At 42.6% G+C, this 14,667-nt stretch overlaps 1 protein-coding gene and 1 long non-coding RNA gene across 4 annotated transcripts in view; one reads left to right on the top strand and one right to left on the bottom strand.

Annotated features, from left to right (window-relative positions):
- LOC134349117 (protocadherin-1-like) overlaps positions 1-14,667 on the bottom strand; it is a 524,282-nt gene that overhangs the window by 268,218 nt on the left and 241,397 nt on the right. The gene's annotated exons all lie outside the window — the stretch shown is intronic.
- LOC134349118 (uncharacterized) overlaps positions 1-14,667 on the top strand; it is an 85,325-nt gene that overhangs the window by 12,459 nt on the left and 58,199 nt on the right. The window contains exon 3 of the long non-coding RNA XR_010018592.1: positions 5,104-5,170. This is a non-coding gene — a long non-coding RNA (uncharacterized LOC134349118). The remainder of the gene's footprint in view (positions 1-5,103; positions 5,171-14,667) is intronic.

The raw sequence follows: 14,667 nt of genomic DNA, 5'->3' as shown, positions 1-14,667 counted from the left end.
GACCCAGAGGATGGGCAAGTGGTATATTCAGAGGGACAGAGGGAGAAAAAGGAGAGTGAGAGAAAGAATGTGTGTATAAAAATAAGTAACAGATGGGGTATGAGGGGGAGGTGGGGCGTTAGCGGAAGTTAGAGAAGTCGATGTTCATGCCATCAGGTTGGAGGCTAGCCAGACGGAATATAAGGTGTTGTTCCTCCAACCTGAGTGCGGCTTCATCTTTACAGTAGAGGAGGCCGTGGATAGACATGTCAGAATGGGAATGGGTTGTGGAATTAAAATGTGTGGCCACTGGGAGATCCTGCTTTCTCTGGCAGACAGAGCGTAGATGTTCAGCAAAGCAGTCTTGCAGTCTGCATCGGGTCTCGCCAATATATAAAAGGCCACATTGGGAGCACCGGACGCAGTAAATTGTTTAGTCATGATAAAATGGCAGGGCAGACTCAATGGGCCAAATGGCTTAAATCTGCTCCTATATCTTATGGTTTTATGCTTTTAAGAATATACCACTGAACGCTTTTTCATACTTTACACTGATAGAGAATGCTTTCAGTACTGTTCCATAGCATTCATATGCATCAGCATATCACTACTGTCACTCACGTGGCCCCCTAGCGTGGTATATCACTACAATAGTTGATGGAATTCCTCACCCAATCTGGCCCCTCCCTCTCCAGTAGCAGAATTATTTGACAAAGTTCAATAGAGTTGTGATGGAGAGAATATTGACTGGCTGCATCACAGCCTGGTATGGAAACAGCAATGCCCCTGAATGGAAAATCCTACAAAAACAAAAAGTAGTGGACACAGCCCAGTCTATCCCATCACTGAGCACTGTCACAGGTAAGCAGCATCCATCGTAAAGGACCCCCACCACCCAGGACATGCTCCCGTTTCACTGCTGCCATCAGGGAAAAGCTAAGGGAGCCCCAGGACTCACATCACCAGATCCAGAACAGTCATTACCTTTCAACCATCAGATTCTTGAACCAGAGGAGATAACGTCACTCAATGTCATTCATCCCCTCACTGAAATGTTCCCACAACATTTAGACTCACTCTCAAGGGCTCTTAGTTTTCTTGATTATTGCATATCTTATTATTATTATTATTATTATTTTTCTCTTTGGTATTTGGACAAATCTGGATAGATTCCTCTGGAACAGCAGAGTCTGGGGGTGGGGGAGGGATCTGGTAGAGGTTTATAAGATTATGAGAGCCATCGATACAGACAGAATCTTCTTCCCAGGGTTGTAATGTCTAATACCAGTGGACATGCATTTAAGTTGAGAGGGGGCAAGTTGAAAGGAAATGTGTGAGGGAAGTTTTTTTATACAGAGAGTGGTGGCTGCTTGGAATGTGTTGCCTGGGCAGGTGGTAGAGTCAGATACATTAGAGATTTTTTAAGAGGCGTTTTGATAGACACTTGAATGTGAGGAAAATGGACATTGTGTAGGCAGAAGAGATTAACTTAGTTGCGCACTTTACTGTTATTTTAATTGGTTTGGCACAACATTGGAGGTCGAAGGGCCTGTTCCTGAGCTGCACTGTGTTTCAGGATTGCTGGCGCTGAGTCATCCAGCCACAGCAGTGAGAGAAGGCCCGAGTTTCAACGCCACTCTGCTCAACACTTCAGTTTGCTCTCAGTCCATGTGGGTTCCCAGCAACAAGCCCTGAGCCGGGAAGCCAATGAACTGAACAATGCTGTTGTAGAACCACTCCAAAACAAGAAAGCTCAGACACACTGGCTTGCTCTCAAGTCCAGACTCAATGAGAGGTGTGAAATTACCCGCCCTCAGATTTCTGAATAGTCCATGGACACTATTTCATTATTCTTCTTTAGAGTATTTATTTATTTTTGTAAATTATAGTAATTTTTACATCTTGCAGAGTACAGCTTCCACAAGGCAGCAAAATTCAAGACATATGCTAGGTTTATGTCAGAATCAGCAAGACTGGTGTTCGAGGCCTAGTGTTCGGGGTCCCATCATCAGCAACTATGGAGTTCGAGGCCTAATGCTGAGATTTGTGTAATCGGCAAATCTGGAGATTGTGGCTTAGTGTTCCGGGTCCTCATCCAGGATCCGCATTTATCATATTGGCAAGTCCTGGGATCGATATCGAAGACTGAAGCCCAAACGTGAATTAGAATTCCAGAAGTGGGGGCCAGATTGCTGGAACCCCAGGTCTGTAAATTGCTGTGAGGCTGGGGAAGTCAAAGGCCCAACGTCTGTGAGTCCAGTCCACCAGAGGCTGGAGACCAAAGACGGTCTGTCCTGGACTTGAAGGGCTGTGCATATGCATGCTATTTAGGTGGGAGGGAGGAATAGGGATTGTGGCCAAGCTACGTTGGCACCGGTGTGTTTGGCGACACTTGGGGACTGCCCCCAGCACATCAGTGGGTGTGTTGGTTGTTAACGCAAACAACGCACCTTACTGTATGTTTTGAGTTGGTCACTCGTTCTGAAATAGTATTATCTCCTTTGTATTTGCACAGTTTGTTTTCTGTCCTGTTGGGTGTGGACTAGTTCTATTGTGTTTCTTGTACTCCCTGTGAATGCCAGCAAATAAATGAATCTCAGGTTGTATATGCTGACACATGTATACTTTAATAATAAATTTACTTTGAACTTTACTAATCGCTATGCTAACATGTTTCTTATTCTAAGGAAGAATGCAGCTACTTTTTTTTACTTTTTGATGTTGTAATTATTTGATTATAGTCATAGTCATAGTCATACTTTATTGATCTCGGGGGAAATTGGTTTTCATTACAGTTGCACCATAAATAATTAAATAGTAATAAAACCATAAATATTTAAATAGTAATATGTAAATTATGCCAGGAAATAAGTCCAGGACCAGCCTATCGGCTCAGGGTGTCTGACCCTCCAAGGGAGGAGTTGTAAAGTTTGATGGCCACAGGCAGGAATGACTTCCTGTGGGGCTCTGTGTTGCATCTCGGTGGAATGAGACTCTGGCTGAATGTACTCCTGTGCCCAACCAGTACATTATGTAGTGGATGGGAGACAATGTCCAAGATGGCATGCAACTTGGACAGCATCCTCTTTTCAGACACCACCGTGAGAGAGTCCGGTTCCATCCCCACAACATCACTGGCCTTACGAATGAGTTTGTTGATTCTGTTGGTTTCTGCTACCCTCAGCCTGCTGCCCCAGCACACAACAGCAAACATGATCGCTGGCTCAGATCACCAGATTCAGAAACATTGATTACCCCTCAACCCATCAGGCTCTTAAACCAAAGTGGATAACTTCACTCAACTTCAATTGCCCCATCACTGAAATGTTCTCACAACCTATGGACTCACTTTCACTTTCATCTGGTGTTCTTGATATTTACTGCTTATTTATTTATTATCATCATTTATTTCCTTTTGTAATTTGCAGTTTGTTGCCTTTTGCACACTGGTTGAAAGCCCAAGTGGGTACGGTCTTTCACCAATTCGGTTATGGTTATTGTTCTATTATGGATTTATTGAGTATGCCCACAAGAAAATGAATCTCAGGGTTGTATCTGGTTATATATATGTACTTTGATGATACATTTACTTTGAACTTTGATGTGTTTCTATGCTTTCAATTATTCCCTTGTTATTTTTAAATTTATTAACAGTCATCTATTTAATCAGCAGTTTTCAGTATTTCTATAGAAAGTTTTCTGAGAAGCCTTTGATGAACGGATGACCCATTCCTTGCTTCACTACAGCGCTTTATCTTATTTGCTCTCACACACACACCTAGTAAACTTCCCACTATCTTTTTGCAATACAGCAACACCAAGGAGTCAGTTGCAGTGGCTAAACCTCCCACTGGAAGATGTGGCTGGAAGACAGGAAACCAATGGAGATCAGACTAGTGCTAGAAAGCACGAGAGATCAGTTCACACTCAAGTTCCTTGAACAGCAAGGCAGTTATTTCCCATCCGGAGCTGCACTGATTGTGTGGGGCTGCCTTCACTGTGGTTCCGCATTTGATGATACACCCACAGTCTCTGGAAATTCCAGCTCCTGCAGACTCTTGTGTGTTCCACAGTACATAAGAACATAAGAAATTAAGAAATAGGTGCAGGAGTAGGCCATGTGGCCCGTCGAGCCTGCTCCACCATTCAATAAGATCATGGCTGATCAGGCCATTGGCTCATCTCCATTTACCTGTCTTTTCCCCATATCTCTTAATCCCCTGACTATGCAAAAATCTATCCAACCTGATCTTAAATGTTGTACTAATTGGAGGGAGTCCTACAGTTCAGACCAATGACATTGAAGAAACATCAATATATTTAAAAGTCAGGACCATGAATCAGAATCAAGTTTACTGTCACTGACATATGTCAGCAGTACATGCAATACATAAAATATTTTGCGAGTTACAGTAAGAATAAACAAACAGATAAATAAATACATAATGAATAAGTAAACGGATGGGACGGCATGGTAGCTTAATGGTTAGCACAACACTTTACAGTACCAATGACCCGCGTTGAATTTCCATCACTGTCTGCAAGCAGTTTCTAAGTTCTCCAGTTTCCTCCAGCAGCCCAAAGACATACCGGTTGGTAGGTTAATTGGTTATTGTATATTGTCCGGTGATTAGGCTACGATTAAATTGGAGGATTTCTGGGCGGCATGAATTGAACGGCTGAAAGGGCCTATTCCGCACTTTATCTCAATATATACTAAACTGGGAAAGAGAGATCCTCGTCATGTTGATGGACCTCAGCCTATTTTCCTCCATAGATGCTGCCTAACCTGCTGAGACACTCCAGCAATTTGTGTGTGCTGCTCGAGAGAGATAAAATATAATTATAAGTTACAGAGAAGTTGTTGTGAGAGTTGGATAGGACAAAGGGAGTGTCTGTGATAGGGTGAAGCTCAGGTTAACGTTGATTTAATTAGCGTCTCTTTCTTCCGAACACATATATGAGGTTTCAGGATCAACCACAATATAATGTGGGAAAACTCAGCAGTCAATTTGAGCGCATTACAAGAGAAGTGTTAAAGACCAGATATTCCAATGGTTAACCTAGAATAAAAGACAACCAGAACATTCCTTGTAATACTTGTGTTTACTTATTCACTCACAGGACATAGAAGAGACAACTTAGATTCAGCAAAGCTGGTGGGTCTGGGGTCACACGCAGGCCGGAGCAGGTAAGGACACCAGATTTACTTCCCTGAGGAGTATTAGTCAACCAGATGTCTCACACAACAATCCAATTGTTTCCTGGTGGTCGCCATTGCAGCTACATTATTAATCTAGACACTTTAATCATTTGAAATTAAACTTCGCAGCCGATGGGATTAAAACTGAAATCTTAATTCTCTTGTTCAGGCTCCAGCTTGAAGTCCAGTGTGTTCACATATCGTGAGTTCATTGAATTCCACTTTGGTCCAGCTTCACATAAATATGTTATCAAAACCATAATTAATGAATTGTAAACTTAATAACTGAAATTATCCACCAAGCAAATACCTCGAGTGATTAAGGGTTTAAAATTGTACATTGTTTTCCTAAGAGCTCGATTTTCAAGGTCAAAACTGAGGATCACTTTTAAAGTTTTACCAACAATCCAATAATTCCTAAGCAAAGGGAGGAAGTAAATCATAGCATGCAAAGACCCTGTGGTAGGTATTAATTCTCTAATCTGCAATACCTTTGTATCCATTTGACGTCTCGAGCAAGCCAGTTGATATAAATGCACTGAGAGGGACAAATCATGCATATGCTGGAAATCATGAGCAACACACGCACCCTGTTTATTTCCCTCCATAGCTGTTGCCTAACCTGCTGAGTTTCTCCAGCATTTTGTGTGTGTTGCATTGACTGTGGGCTGTTTTAGCTTCTGAGCTCCATTTGCGGGCAACAAGTGATTCATATTGGGAGCGGGAAGGAAAGAGGAAGGAAAGTTCAAAGTTCAAAGCTCAAAGTATATATATATTATCAGAGTATGTATACCATGTACAACCTTAAGATTCATCGTCTTGCAGGCAGCCATAATACAAAGAAACACAATAGAAATCACAAGAAAACCCACACCACAAAGGCAGTCAAACATCCCATGAGTGAAAAAAGAAATAATAAATCATGCAAACAAATAAAAAGTAAACAAATAATGCACCAAACATGAACCTCAGAGTCCCCGAAAATAAGCTCACAGCCACAGAGCCAGTTTAATGCTGCAGCTGGTCCAACCACAGCCATGGAGCTGATGCCTTCCCACTGCAGTGAGTTGAACAGCGGTTTGTCCTTCACCATCAATCTTGACAACTTAATTTTTTTAAACTTAAGTTTGCTAAACATCAGTTCATTTTCCACTCTTGGGGCCAGGCACCTTCGCTTCAATCCAGCCCGAAGTCCCAGTCCGGCCCAAAGTCTGCTCCTGCTATATCCATCACAGCAGTACCTGCATTCTTGAGAGTCCGGTTCGCCAAGTACCTCAGGATACCACAAAAACTCCAGGTTTTTGGTGTAGCTGGTCAAGGACTACATCTGCAGCATGCTACCATCCACACTAGACCCCCTACAATTTGCCCACGGACACAACCGAGCGAAAGATGACACAATAGCCATTACTCTACACACCATCCATACACGTCTGGAGAAAAGGAATGCTTATGTGAGGATACTGTTCTTGGACTACAGTTCAGCATTCAACACCATAATTCCCTCCAGGCTTGACAAGAGGCTCAGAGACCTCGGCCTTCACCCTGCCTTCTGCAGCTGGATCCTGGACTTCCTGTCAGATCGCCAGCAGCTGGTAAGAGTGGGCTCCCTCACCTCTGCCCCTCTGATCCTCAACACAGGAGCCCCCCAAGGACTGTGTCCTAAGCCCCTTCCTTTACTCTCTGTATACCCATGACTGTGTCACCACCCACAGCTCCAATCTGCTAATTAAATTTGTGACGTTACTACATTGCTTGGCCTTATCTCAAATAATAATGAAACAGCCTACAGAGAAGAAGTCATCTCTCTGACACAGTGGTGTCAAAAAACAACCTCTCCCTCAATGTCTCAAAAACAAAGGAGCTGGTTGTGGATTACAGGAGGAATGGAGATGGGATAACCCCTATAGACATCAATGGATCTGGAGTTCAGAGGGTGAACAACTTTAAGTTCCGTAGCATACACATCACTGAGGATCTCACGTGGTCTGTACACACCAGCTGTGTGGTGAATAAAAGCACAACAGCATCTTTTTCACCTCAGACGGTTGAAGAAGTTTGCCTTGAGTCCCCAGATCCTAAGGACTTTCTATAGGGGCACAATTGAGAGCATCCTGACTGAGTGCATCACTGCCTGGTATGGGAACTGTACCTCCCTCAATCGCAGGACTCTGCAGAGAATAGTGTGGACAGGCCAGTGCATCTATAGATGTGAACTTCCCACTATTCAGGACATTTACAGAGACAAGTGTGTAAAAAGAGTCTGAAGGGTCATTGGGGACCCGAGTCACCCCAACCACAAACTGTTCCAGCTGCTGCCATCCGGGAAACGGTACCACAGCATAAAAACCAGGGCTAACAGGCTCCGGGACAGCTTCTTCCACCAGACCATCAGGCTGATTAATTCACGCTAATACAATTGTATTTCTATGCTATATTGACTGTCCTGTTGTACATACTATTTATTATAAATCACTATAAATTGCACATTGCACATTTAGTCAGAGATGTAATGTAAAGATTTTTACTCCTCATGTATATGAAGGATGTAAGAAATAAAATAAATTAAATTCATACAGATGGTTCAAAAGCACACCTCCCAAAGGGAAATTACAGGCTGAAGGTTGCAATGATCATTGTGCAGAAAAAGTACATTTGGTAGAATAGTTTGTAGTGTTGTTAGTTGTGTGCAAAATGTCACCGTATATCTCCAGCACAATCTTGGAAAGATCATAAAATGAGCTGTGCTTTCTGCTTCCAATTTGCATGTTCAGGAACTAACAGTGAAGATGAGAATGTGATTGAGCCATATTATCATTCTCAGCTCCAAGTTCAATCTGGGAACAAATGATGGTTTTGAACCCTCTATGGAACGGAGCTTGCTGGCTTTGCCTGTTTGGTCTGGTCTGGGGGTGGTGGTGGTGGTGGGGGGTAGCGGCTACTGCACAGGATCGACATAAGCTGTAGGAGAGTTGTAAACTTAATCAGCTCCAAAATGGACACTAGCCTCTGTAGATTTTATTCTCTATTATTATGTATTGCCTTGTATTGCTGCTGCAAAGACAAGAAATTTCAAAACATATGCCGATGATATTAAACTTGATTCTTTTCCGATTTGGAAACCTCGGCTTTCAGCAGTTGACACTATGAGTCATAAAGTTACACACCAGACAAACAGGCCATTTGGCCCAACTCTTCCATGCTGACCAAAGTACCTACTTAAGTTCATTCCATTTGCCTGCAGTTGGCCCATTTCCCTTAAATCCTTCAATATTCAAGGTTGTTTAATGTCATTTCCAGTATGTAATTGTAAAGGAGAATGAAATAATTGGAACATTAGGGGGGGCTTCTTCACACAGAGAGTGGTGGGAGTATGGAATGAGCTGCCAGATGAGATGGTAAATGAGGGTTCTTTTCTAACATTTAAGAATAAATTGGACAGATACATGGATGGGAGGTGTATGGAGGGATATGGTTCGTGTGCAGGTCAGTGGGACTAGGCAGAAAATAGTTCGGCACAGCCAAGAAGGGCCAAAAGGCCTGTTTCTGTGCTGTAGTTTTTCTATGGTTTCTATGGTTTCTACTCTGGATCCAATACAGCACAAAAAAAACACAATAAATTAAAGAACACAATAATAAAAAATGCAATGAACACACAGTAAATACATAAGCTTGCTTATATTTCCTATCCAAGTACCTGCCCAAATAACTTTTAAACATTGTAATTGTTCCTACCTCCACCAATTCCTCTAATACCCCATTCCATAAATCCTCCAACTGTGTCTGAAATACTTGCTCTTCAGATTTCCTTTAACTATTTCCCTTCTCACCTCAAGGGTATGCCCACTTGTTTAGGCACTTTGGAACTTATGTATGCATTTTGAAGCTTATACAGCACTGTGCAAAAAGTCTTTTTTATATATATATATATATGGCTAAGGTGCACAGTGTTCCTTTAACCATGTCCACAGACTGTGCAGAAGTCTCAGGCACACTTGATCATTTATACAGTTTCAGATGATATGGCCTCCACAGAGCCTTGATCTGAACTGTGGCAAGTTCTCCAAGATGCTTTGAACAGCTGATCAGCCGATTTTCTTACAAAACCGCACGACAGTGTGCCTGAGAGAATTAATGCAGTTTTAAAGGCAAAGAATGGACACAGCAAATATTGATTTAGTTTTTTACTGTTTACTGCTCTTGCTAATATTTTTTTTAACATTTAGAAACTTTTCAATTCATAATTTTTGAATGCATCTTCGCTTTACAGAATACATTTTACATTTGCCCAAGACTTTTGCATGGTACTGTAGGTTCATTACAATTGATTATCAAGAGGTCTTAGCACTGAGTTGTAAGCTTCTGCGAAATGGTGTGTTGCTTTACCAACATAGGGTTAACGACAAACAGTAAAAGCCCTTAATTTCTTATGTGGAGACACTGGCAAATTGATTGTGCCAATATTTAGAAAAATGATCACAATGTCTTTGCAGACCAAGATTCTTTTTTGTCAAGCAGTTCTATTCTGCCAACTTTACTAGACTCCATTGTCAAGGATAAACAACAGTTGACTCAATGAGTTGAGGATAGATTTCAATTTACCCTCTGTAGCCCTGGCCAAGGCAATGCCAGTTCATCCCCTTATATCAATAGGTACTTGGACAGTGGAAATTGAGTACATTGTTCAAGCAGGATCATGACAGTTCCATTGTGTGGCTGACTGGTTTGAAAGGCCTGTCATTTATTTATTCAGATACAGTGCAGAATAGGTCTTTACAGCCCTTTGAGCCACACAGTGCCGCTTTCCCCCCTACTTAATCCTAGCCTAATTACAGGATCACCTTTGCTCTGTCCGCCAGAAAAAGTGGCCACTTCTCATTCCCACTCTGACATGTCAGTCCATGGCTACCTCTACTGTCGCAATGAGGCCACACTTAGGTTTGAAGAGCAACATCGTGTAGTCCATCTGGGTAGCCTCCAGCCTGATAGCATAAACATTGATTTCTTGAAACCCCCCACTTCACAATTCCCCATTTCCATTTCCTTCTCTCACCTTATCTCCTTACCTGCCCATCACCTCCCTCTGGTGCTCCTCCCCCTTTTCTTTCTTCCATGGCCTTCCGTCCTCTCCCATCAGATTCCCCGTTCTCCAGCCCTGTATCTCTTTCACCAAACAACTTCCCAGCTCTTTACTTCATCCCTTCCCCTTCTCGGTTTCACCTATCACCTTGTGTTTCCCTCTCCCTTCCCCATCTTTTATATCTACTCCTCATTGTTTCTTCTCCAGTCCTGCCAAAGGTTCTCACCCCGAAACATAGACTGTACTAAATGGACAGGTACATGGATTGGCCAAACATTTGCAAATGGGATGAGCTTGAATGACCCTCCTTGGCTGATATGGACCAGTTGGTCTTTTGGGCGTGGTTCTATGAAGTATGACTCTATGGCTGTAAGTGGACACTGAGAAGTATTTTGAGGAGTCAGTATTTCTTTTTTTTTAATTTGGAGATACAGTGCAGAACTGGCTCTTCTGGCCCAAAGCCTACACTGCCCAGCAATGCAGGTATTTCACCCTAGCCTAATCACAAAACAATTTACAATGACCAATTAACCTACTAATCGTTACGTCTTTGGATTGTGGGAGGAAACCCACACACACACACACACACGGGAAGAATTTTCCAGCTTCTTGCAGAGAACCTTGGAATTAAACTCTGAACTCCAATGTCTCAACCTGTAACAATGTCGCACCGACAGCTACACTACTATCGTGCCCCATGGTATGACTTTATGATTCTAAACGGACACTGAGAAGATTTAGTAAGTAGCTGTAGATGGTTTAGTAACTGGAACAGTGGTAGATAGAAGACTAGTAAGCAGTGATAACACAGACAACTTGCATCAGGATAATAGACGGATGAGTAACTTCTTGACATGAGCCAATTAAAATTAGCTTTTGGCACAATATGCCAATGCAGGCAAATGTGGGTCTAGGGGCTCAGCAGCAGCGAGAATTTAATGCAGAGCAAAACAATTGCTTAATGTGTCTCCTGTTCCTTCCGTCTGACAAGCAGACAGGAAACAAAAGGCTGAGTAAGTCAACTACTCCATTCCAAACACAAAACATAGAGAGAGAGAGAGAAAAAAATAGGTGGAAAACACATCACTGCTGCATGGTTTCACATTGTATTTCCATCCAGGCTTAAATGGAACTGCTTGTGTAGTAAATAACGCTCTGATAATGGAAACATGTGACAGCTGAATGTGAACGTGCCTCGAGTAAGGCTGAGGGATTCCGAGGGGGGAGGTGTTGGGAAATAGTGCCAGAGATTAAAGGGACAGAATGAGGCCACTCGGTAGACTGTGTACGTAACTCACACACAATACAAAGGTAACAGCACCACAAATAAATTAATAAATATTAAGGTGCATTTACGACGCAAGTTCAAAAGTAAAGAGAATAACCCCCCTGGCGCATCTTACATGGTGAGACCTGCGTGGTGTCAAGGAGTTCATTTGTCACACAGCCTGAGGGGAAGAAGATGTTCCCCATCCTAATAGTCCTTGTTCTGAAGAAGGGTCTAGGCCTGAAAGGGTATCTCACCGTACCTGTGCTCAACTTAAGCATCAGGAGGCACGTAGATTTAGGGAACATGCAGGACACAAATTATGCATAAATTCTACAAGACAGCGAAGGGAAAAAGACTGACAAACTAGGCATTAGAGCAAAAAGAAATCGCAAGTTTCCATCTTCAGTCCTAGCAATATGGTCTGAATTTCCTCCCTCTCTTCTACTTTATGTCATCGTGCTGCTTCTCTCCTACCATTTGTATCTTGAACCAGCCTGTACAATCCTGATCAGGACTGCTATACCTAATCGGAACTATGCCTCAGTATATCAACACTATGAATCAGAATCAGAATCAGGTTTAATATCACCGGTATATGTCATGAAATTTGTCTTTGCAGCAGCAGTACATCGCAATACATAATAATAGAGAAAAAAACTGTGAACTACAGTAAATATATATATTAAGTACAACAAAAATAAAAATAGAGAGGTAGCAAGGTAGTGTTCATCGGTTCAGTGTTCTTTCAGAAATTGGATGGCAGAGGGGAAGAAGCTGTTACTGAATTGTTGAGTGTGTGCTTTAGGCTTCTGTACCTCCTTCCTGCTGGTGCAATGAGAACAAGGCGTAACCTGGATGATGGGGGTCCTTAATGATGTATGCCACCTTTCTGAGGCATCGCTCCTTGAAGATGTCCTAGATAACATGGGGGCTAGTGCCCATGATGGACCTGGCTATGTTTCCAGCTCTCTGAAGCTTGTTTCGATTCTGTGCAGCAGCCTGCCCTGTCCCACCAGACAATGATGCAGCCAGTTAGAATGCTCTCCATGGTACATCTATAGAAATTGGTGAGTGTCTTTGGTGACATACCACATCTCCTCAAACCTCTAATGAAACATAGCTGCTGTCTTGCCTTCTTTCTAGCTGCATCAATATGTTGGGCTCAGGTTAGATCCTCAGAGATGTTAACACCCAGGAACTTGAAATTGCTCACTCTTTCCACTTCACGTCCCTCTGTGATAACTGGTGTGTGTTCCCTCCACTTACCCCTTCTGAAGTCCACAATCAGTTCTTTGGTCTGACTGATATTTGACCACTTTGCATTGATAGGGACTTTAATATTTTTATTCTTGTTATGTTCTATCTTATATAATTTTGAAGGTTTGCTTTTTTAGTGAATATTGTGCATCTGATGCTATTTGCCTAAGAGGTTGCTGCAAGATTTTTATTGCACCTGTGCCCCTCTCTCACCACCACAAGCAATCACAAGAGCATCTGTGTGAGCAACATCCTGAGACCGCAGCTGAAATTATCTCACTTTGCAGAGAGCAGTTCCCTGTCTTCACTTGACAAAGTAGGTAAACAAGGAAGAAAATCGTAGAAATCTGTCAGAAAACCACTTTCACTCAGCAGTTTACTTCACACAGAATAACTGAGAACTCGCAGAAAAATAAAGCCAGAACTAAATTGGACATTTAACAGCTCAGTACCAGGTGCCAGCAAGCCGAAAGGAATGACAAAACATCACGGAGAATCTAACTCAGGTAAAACGCTCTCAGATCTGAGACAGACTCCTGGAGAAATCTCAGCAAGGTGGAAGAGTGTCAACAAGCCGAGAGGCTTTCAAAAGAAAGCAAGGCTGATGGGAAAAGATTTGTGAGACTTGTTGTTTCTGTGACTAGTCCTGCAGAAAAGCAATTGATCTTTTATGATTTGTTTTATTTTGTGATTCGGAGTGGAATAGGCCCTTCCGGTCGTTTGAGCCACACCGCCCCAGCAAACCCACAACTCTGACTAACCCTAACCTAATCACAGGACAATTTACAATGACCAATTAACCTACCTGGTATGTTTTTGGACTATAGTGGACCCAGAGAGTACTCATGCATTCCATGGGGAATTCCTTACAGAACAGCACCGGAATTAAACTCTGAATAAGCCGAGCTGTAATAGCACTGCGCTAACTACTGCGCTACCAATTATAGTGGCACTTCAAGATGGTTAGACCAGAACAGGCCCCTAGATGGACTGAAATGATCTCTGGCACCTCAGTTGTACCTCCGCATTCTGCAATGACAGCCAAATATCACGCATAAGAAAAGCAAATTACTGAAGATGCTTAAATTTGAAATAACACTAGAAGGCAGTGACACGAGAGGCTGGAGCTGCACACAAGATGATGGAGGAACTCAGTGGATCAGGAGCATCTGTGGAGTAAAATAAACAGTTGACATATTGAGTCCAGATGAAGGATCTCCACCAAAGCTGTTGACTCGTGATTTCATTCCACAGATGCTGCCTGACCCACTGAGTTCCTCAACCTTTTTTACGCCATGGACCAATATCGTTAAGCTAGGGTTCAAGGACCCCAGGTTGGGAACCCCGGCTCTAGCATGTTGTGTATCACTAGGAACAGAGATCAGTAAAAACAAAGAGTGCCTGAGACACTCAGTGGATTGTGGAGAGGGAGATCCAGCCAATTCTTCAGGTTAATGATCCTCAATAATCCTATTGTGTTTCTTTGCATCTACTGTGAAATTCCCACAGGAAAATTAATCTCAGGGTAGCATCTGGTGACACATATGTACTTTGATAATAAATTCACTTTGAACTTTGAACATCAAACTTCCCAGGTTGGTGACCCTTTCGATGTTGGGTCACCGACTAAAACACGAGCTCCACTCAATTGTTTCCACCGAGGTTTAGTGGGGCTACAACTGGAGGTCATGAGTTAAAGGTGAAATGTTTAAGAGGAACATGAGGGAGAACTTCTTCACTCAGAGGGCTGTGAGAGTGGAACGAGCTGCCAGTGCAAATGGTGGATGTGAGCTTGATTTCAACATTTAAGAGAAGTTTGGATTTAAATGGTTGGGAGGGGTACGGATGGCTAAGGTCCAGGTGCAGGTTGATAGGAGT

Source organism: Mobula hypostoma, chromosome 7, assembly GCF_963921235.1.
Source record: "Mobula hypostoma chromosome 7, sMobHyp1.1, whole genome shotgun sequence".
Classification (NCBI taxonomy): domain Eukaryota; kingdom Metazoa; phylum Chordata; class Chondrichthyes; order Myliobatiformes; family Myliobatidae; genus Mobula; species Mobula hypostoma.
The sequence above is the reverse complement of the archived record's forward strand: the minus strand, read 5'-3'. Positions and strand labels throughout refer to the sequence as shown.